Genomic DNA, 8,478 nt, shown 5'->3' with positions numbered 1-8,478 from the left:
CGTTTTTCACGCTAAAAGGAAATCCTCGCCGCCGCTGAGAGCAACCCGTGCCGTCGCACCCAACCGTTCGCGTCTCGCCAGATGCCCAGGTTTGTTGCTCGTTCCATCGGAGAGCCACAGCTGCGCGCTATTGTTCGCATGTCTCAGCCGCGCGCGTCGACAGGTCCATTCACGCGAAGCTAACAGCCCTTGTCGTCTTCTCCCATTCCATATTTGTTCTCTATCTATCTCTTCTTCGGCATCAGCTCATATCTCCAGTTGTCGCCATCTTCTCGTATGGTTAGTTGCCAACGCCGCGTTGTCCGCCACTCACCGTCACCGTTCCTTTGGATTTTTGCCAGATATTTGAATTTGGAGTTTTGGGTAAGTTTTTGCTAGGTTGGTTAAAATATTGGATTGGTTCTTGAGGAATAATGTCTACCCATTCAATTTTGGTTAAAAATTATTGATACCCTCTATGTTTAGATTTTTTTAAATTAAAAAATTGAAGGTTATTGAAGTGTTGTCCACCAATTTGAGACCGATTCTAACACAGCTTGGGTAAGTGATTGGGCCTTGGAACTGTAAATTTTGATGTAATTTGGGTGATTGGGAATTTTGGCCTTATATGGATATCTTAATTTTGGTTTATGACATAGGACTTGGTTCGTGTTCTTTTTGGACAAACGGAAGTTAAGGTTCATTGAACTTGTTTGGACTAAAACTTGAGGTAAATGTCTTTCTACTAGTTCGCCTTCGAATAATCATTCCTACTGCTTATCTTGGACTGACTGGACTGTTTGATTTAATGAGATTGACTGGTTGAACTTTTTTTTTTTGTTGTGATGATATGTAAAGTTGACTGAGGGTGTACTGGTAATTTTACCCCTAAGATAAATGACTTTAAATATAAAAAGGAATTATTTGTGAACTGATGCATGTTAAGTTTATATGGTTCTTGTTAACTTCTTTATTTGGGCAGGTATACACATACGACTGATTGTGTGCTCCTCCGGGACCACACCACGGTGGTATATGTGCACATTTATGACTGATCATATACCTTCGGGATACACACCTACGACTGATGTGTGCTCCCTCATAACACATTTACGATTGATTTGTGTACCTTTGGGTTATACACTATGATTGATGCATGCTCCTCCGAGTTCATGTTTATGACTGATTCGTGTACCTTTGGATACACATTATGACTGATGCGTGTTTTTTTGGGATCACGTTTATTATTAATATGTAACCCCTTCGAGATCACCACAACTGATATGATATGGGTGTACATCGATGCCTAGATAGACTAGTTAATAGGTTACCTAGAAGGCCTAGTAGAATGTCACTTACTGTGTATTGTTATACTCATTCTTTCTTCTTTTATATTTTTCAGGCAATGACAAAAATGGACCGACAAAGGACAGACGAGACTCGTGGTAGAGCCATACGAGAACACTAGAAAACGCTTCCACGCAGTTCATGTCTTTTTAGATAATTAATTGTTTTGATATTTGAGTTTGTTTTCAGACGGAACGGTTTATGGTTTTGTTTTGAACATTATCTTTGCAAATGTTTTTTTGGATCCCGATTACATGTTTTGTTTACTTGATTTATTTTCCAATTTATTTATTTTATTTTATTTTTTTGGGATTCCATGAGATTGAACTTGTGATATTTCAATCAAAATATTTGAATAAAAATGAGTATTTACCATGTCAGAGTACTCGAAGAGTCAGGTCGTTACATATTGTTTGTTTCTTAATCAAGTGTTTTCATGGGGGGTTTTCAAAGGGTTTCCAACAGAATTTATGGAGCATGTGTTGCTTTTAATTTGCACACTATTATTTTGATGTTCGAAGAGAAATATGGAATGGTGTGAGTGGGTTTAGTTCTTATATTGTCAAATCAATTATAAGTTACAACAACCAAAATACACCTACCTAACTTTGATAAGTAATTTGATTGTCTATTTGCAATTTACCTAAGATTGAGATTCTAACACTTTGATTTATAACTGAGATACTTTAATTTGTACTTGTTATGGATCAAAGTTGGATAAATATAAGAGATCGAAGATTTAATCAATCGCTCCGACTCCATGTCACAAACCCCTGGAGACACACCTCAACTTGAATGATTATACATATACAAGAGGCAGCCCCTAATTTACCGAGAAAGGCCTTTGGCCTGTTGGTATTGTCCTTCATCCAGGTTTGTAACTCCCCATTTTATCTTTGGTTTGGGCTCTATCACATTCAATTTCGCTTTTTTTTCCCTTTCTTTCTTTTTTTTTTATATGGAGGTTTATTTTGATAATAAAAACTTAAATTTTGTGATATGAAAATTTTTATTTTAAATCATAAAAATAGATTTAGAAATTAAATAATAATAATAATTTAGAGCTCAATATTATCATAAATTATATATTAGGATCATCGTATCAAATCTCTCACTCTTCTTATATATTAAAAAAATTATAAATGATTTAGACTTTTTACAATAAAAATAGATTTTTATGTTTATGTTTAAACTTTTTATCCCGGTTACGTGACTTAATAAATAAGAACATTTGAAAATATGTGGAGTAAAATAGAACAAGTCTTAAAGAATAATAAAAAATAATAAATAAAAGAATAAAAAAAGTATGAAACAAGTTTTTAATATGAAACAAAAATAGTTAAAAATAATAATAATAAATAAATGGTAAATTAAAAAAATATATCTCAATGTTCGTGAAATCGTTGTGCCTGTGATATTTCAATGATTTCCAACAAGTTTTTAATGAGTTTAGGAATGATTTCTAACGATGACCCACAGCTAATTATTCCACATGTCAATGATTTCTAATAATTGTCTAATTATTTTTAATTTAAATTTATTTTAAACATTGTCTAATTATTTTTAATTTAAATTTATTTTGAATTTATCTTCGTAATATCGTAGATGACCACAACAGGTCCATACTGTATACCATAATAATGAGAGTTACATCAAGGAAATATATTATATGTACGATATATCTATTGTACCTCCACCTAGGCGTAGGGGACATGCTTGAGCAGAATATGAGTTTGATGAGGTTGGCCATAATGAGGAAAAATTGCCTTCTATGATGCAGACATATAGCTAAATTGGTTATGCTAGTTAGATGATGATGGTGTCCATTTTTTGTTCATGATATTATGATTCAAAGGCTGGTCCATCGAGTTTAACTTATTATACTCAAGCACGTCCCTTGCACCTAGGAATAGGTGGAGGTGCAGTAGCTAATTTATCTTTTTTTTAATTCATAGAGGAGATTATCATGAAATTAATAATAATAATAATGATACTTTGGTTAAAATTAAAGTTTGAAACTAACCAAATTAATAAAATCATTAAAATCGAAATAAATAAATATATCTATAGGTTTCAAAATGCTACAATTTTACCCTTGACACTTCAGTTTCTTTCAATTTGGTCACTAGATTTCGAAATTTATATTTTTAAACTTGATTTTTCATTAAATATTCATTTTTTGTCTTGAGTATTAATGTATGTCAATAAATTTAAATTAATTAAATAAATTATAATTAATTAAATTTCACTATTTTTCATCACTCTTAAAATTGAATTTAAAATTTCACTTCATAATTATTTTAGATTAATTGTGATTAAAAATGTAAATCGTTTAATTTATAGACCAAATTGAAATAAAACTCAAATATGAAGTGTAAAAGTGTAATATTACTAATTTGAGCTTTTATGTTTATAAGTGTTACCAATTTAATTTAATAATTAGTAATTATTGAATTGTATATTGGCGTTTATTTCTAATTGTATCAAACCATAAAGTTTGTTTTATTTACCGTATTTTATTATTTTAGATTTTGCCATAATTTTTAGTTGTGTTTACATTATGTTTGAAGGTATAGAAGTGATCTTTCAAAAAAAGATTTATAAGTTAAATAGTTTAACTTGAATTTTCTAAATTGACCTATTGATTTAAGAACAAATAAATTTTGACACCAAAATCTTTTCTCTCTCTCTTTTTTCCACAAAATCAATTAAATTTAAAACGAATTACCATTCTCCATCATAAAGTCAAATTGAAATTTTTTTAAAAAAAAAAATTAACAAAATAAATCCAAAACCGATTGACCCATAATACTTGGGTCCTACCGTTAATTAAATTGATTTGATGAATATTTGATGTTCAAACTTTCTTTCATTTGAGCCATTCAAGATTATTTGAATGATTTCTATTTGCACCCATAAATTTAAGAATGTATCAAACAGATCTCTTTTCACGGGGTTATTTAGATTGGAGGGGTTATTTTGAAAGCTAATTGGGAAAATGATGCTTTCCAACTTATTTAGGAAAAAATGAAGTTTTTTTATCCCCATCTGAATGCGTCTCTGAGAATATTTTATTATTACTTTTTTTCTTCGTACGTCGCATTAAAAAAAATTAAACCGGTCAAAATGCGTCTTTTCTGACCCTCCGCGTCGGAGTGAGTTGTCAACTTACTGTGAATATGTCTTTAGAGTGAGTTGACAACTCACTCTGACGCACGTGGCGTGTCAGAATGTTCTATTCGACATACGCATTCGGACCGATTTTGGCGTTTTTCCCCTCGTTTTAGTATAAAAAATCAAACTTTTTTCCTTCATTTTACCGTTTTCATCTTCTCCTTCACGAATTTCATCCTCCTTCACCAATTTCATCTTCTCTTTCATAGATTTCATCCTCCTTCTCCGATTTCATCTTCTCCCAAAACAAAATTTCCTTCATTTCTTCCACATTCTTCATTTATTTTCAAATACCGATCGTTTTCTACCTTCATTTGTTTCAGTGTAGTATTTTATTTGGGAGCTGATATATTTTTATTATTTAACTTTGAATTAAGTTTTTGATAATTTTTACTGATTTTTTTAATGTTTATTTTGTTTACAGTGGATATTATTCAAAAAAAATTTGGTAAGTTGGAATATTCGGTAAGGTGCAAAGTTTTTTTTTGGTAATGTGCAATATTTTTCTTTTAATAAGTTGATATATTTTTTATAGTTGATTATCATAAGGGAGAATTACATGTGATTAATATTGTTATTTGGTATTTGGTTGGTACTTTGTTGTTGCTTTTCTGGTTGCTATTTGGTTATTATTTAGCTATCAAAATGAGTATGTCTTATTTGATTAAATATAATAATATAGTTCAGAATGTTCAACTATGATTTTTAAAATACTACATCATAGTCTCAAATTATTTATGTTTAAACATAAAAAAGTCATTAATAAAAAAAAGTTACGTTCTTAATGGAAAAAAAATCTAAAAATTCATTATTGAATATTGAATGTTTGAATGTTAATGTTAATGTTATTGTTACTAATATTGTGTTGTTGTTGTTGTTGTTATGTTTACTGTTTATCTAGTCAATTTATTTTGGATTATTCACCTTAATATTGTAAATTTTATGATGATTAAAGAACAAAGATTCATGTCAATATAAAAGATATTTATCATTGATTTATGGTCAAATGATGATGCATGTCTTAATATTATTTTTAATATAGTTGGCCTAATATATACTTACAAATATTATGATAAATATCATATTTTATACTGATATTTATCAAAATATTTTTATACTAACTATTGAGGTATTCTAACTAATTGTCGTATTTGTCATAGGTATGCAGTAAAGAAAATAAGTCGTTGGGAACAACGTGCAATCAAATATTTCGTCAACATATTTGACCATCGAATAGGGTTGTGTGAAGTCACCACCTTAATCAACCCAATAACACTAAAGGGTGGAAACACACACCGAGTAAAATTAAGTGAAAGAACATGCACATGCAATAAGTGGCAAAGTTTTGGAATCCCCTGTTCTCACGCTATGGTTGTATGTAAGACCATTGGGGTAGGCTACTTTTACTACCTTGAATACTATTACAAAATTCCCACTTATCTGGCATGTTATTCACCCTAGTTCGAGCCCATCCCCGATAAAAAAAAATGTTGGCATGATCCTAGCTTCCCAACTATTTATCCAGACGAATCACAAGTTAGGAAGGTTGGCAGACTGTGTACTTCTTGCATGCAAAACGAGATGAATTGGAGGGAACGTTACAAGACACGGTGCACAATTTGCAAACAAGAAGGGCATAATAAATGGAATTGTCCCAATCGAGCTCGTGATGCAACTTAGTTATTTATTTTTAATTCTCATTGTATTTGATTGTAATTTCTTTTACTTATTTATTCTTTATTAATTGTCATTGTATTTAATTGATTGTATTTATTGATTCTATTTATACAATGAAGGGTGTATTCTTTATTAACTGGCATTGTATTTGTTGATTGTAATCACATTGATTTTTACTCAATTTAATATTATTTTTATGGGATCAGATGGACGAGGATGTTACCACAGGGCCATACAACGACTCGGTTTTGTATTTACAACACAACCATAGATCTGAGGTTGTTTGGGAAGATGAGCATATCGATGAAACGTATTATCGGCGAAGAGAGGTTGTTATTAACAAGCATGAGAACTCAGACCCTCGTATATTGAACTATCTACGAGCTACGAGATTCCACGGAGTCACTTGTATAAAATTTATACAACTAGACTGGCATCTGATAACAGCATTAGTGGAACGATGGCCCAAGAGACACACACTTTCTACATATTGCATAGAGAGTATACAATTACACTTCAAGATGTAGCCATCCAATTTGGACTCCCAATTAATGGAAGCATTGATCGGGTCTCTAAATTATGACTGGGAACAACTTTGTGCCCTTCTTTTAGGCGTAACCACGAATGACGTTGTTTTTAAGGGAGGTCGTCTAAGCCTGCTATGGTTAGCTGATCAATTTAACAACTTCGCCCATCTACCAGACCATAAAGATGAAGAGGACCTACAACGTTATGCTCGAGCATATATTCTCACGTTGATTAGAGGATTGGTATTTCCCGACAAATCCAACAGTAGAGTGCACCTGATGTATCTTCCTCTCTTGGTGGATTTTGATGTTGTCGGGACTTACAGTTGGGGCGCTAGATGTCTTGCATGGTTGTATAGGCAATTATGCAAGGGTGCAGTTATAAATGGAAAATTCATTGCAGACCCACTTTTATTGCTACAAATTTGGGCATGAGATTGATTTCCTCTTCTAGCACCTCGACGACTCCATAGATACGAGAATAACTTAGGCGATAGACCACTTGCAGTAAGGTAAGCATATTTACCTCATTATTGTTGTTTTCATTATGAAATACTAATTTCTGATTATTGTAGATGGAATGACAACTATTCTGTAATTAGAGCACCTATGCATGTTCTAGTACAGTATAGGCACATACTTGTCCACATATGCCTAACTAGGTAATATTTTATTCATTCATATATCACATATTCATAATGTTTCAATCTTTTGGTTAATTCACTTTTTGACACATATGCATGCAGATTATTTGGGAGCCATATAATCATTTGATCCAACTATTTCCGCCATACTGTCTCGATGGCAATGAGATATGAACATCCAGATGTCCACTCATATGTTTCTTCGTTGTGGAGTGGCATCACCTAGATCGTGTGATGCATCAATTTAGGATGTCGCAACAAATTCCTCAACCTTGCAATACAGATGCCCGACTTCATTCACACGATCTAAGGGGCAGGCATGAGCAAGACTGGATTGCATATTTGACTCCTCAAATTACAATCTAGGAAAATCGACAGAGTTTGGTTGTTAATGGACCTTCTATTAACAATGGTGTAGGTACTGAGCCTAGATATATTGAATGGTATTCCATTACGAGCCAGCGGTACATAACTAAAGCACGAGCATCCTATCACTTGTTGGTATGAATTTATTGTTTACTATGATTGTTTGATTTTATTTCTTCATTGCACACCAAAATAAATTTTAAAGTCATTAACTTGTTATTCAATTCTTTTTCAGGCCGAGCTTCTAAATTTGCCAATATCTGCTAAAAAAACCTTGCGTAGACTCACCTCGATATATCGAGTATGATATTTCGATGGTGACGTTCCAATGGAAGAATAAGGTGATCCAGCAAGACATGAGCATGTTCCTATTCGACCTAATGTTCGGAATGAATATCCAACAACGTCACTCGATCAATACACTTCCATGATGTCCTCTCCCTCAACATTTGATTTTTTTTTCCAACAACCCTCAGTACACTAAGCATGGAAGAAGGACAAACTTCACATGTCCATCCAAATATTCATGACCAGTATGTTATATATCGACAACGTAGTGAGGGTATACACTTTGCAAAGGAAAGTCAACCACCAAGTATAAGAAGGCGTGCGATCGTGGACACTAAGTCACTCAACGTGATCGATCTAGGCGTAATAGAGGATCTTCTTCGAGTCGTGAATAAAGAACATTGTACATATGATTAAATTTATTAATGAAATTCAATTACGAAAATGCACTTGCAGTCTACAACACTTACTAAAGA

Source organism: Benincasa hispida, chromosome 9 (assembly GCF_009727055.1).
Source record: "Benincasa hispida cultivar B227 chromosome 9, ASM972705v1, whole genome shotgun sequence".
In the NCBI taxonomy this organism is placed as follows: domain Eukaryota; kingdom Viridiplantae; phylum Streptophyta; class Magnoliopsida; order Cucurbitales; family Cucurbitaceae; genus Benincasa; species Benincasa hispida.
Note: the sequence above shows the minus strand (reverse complement) of the source record.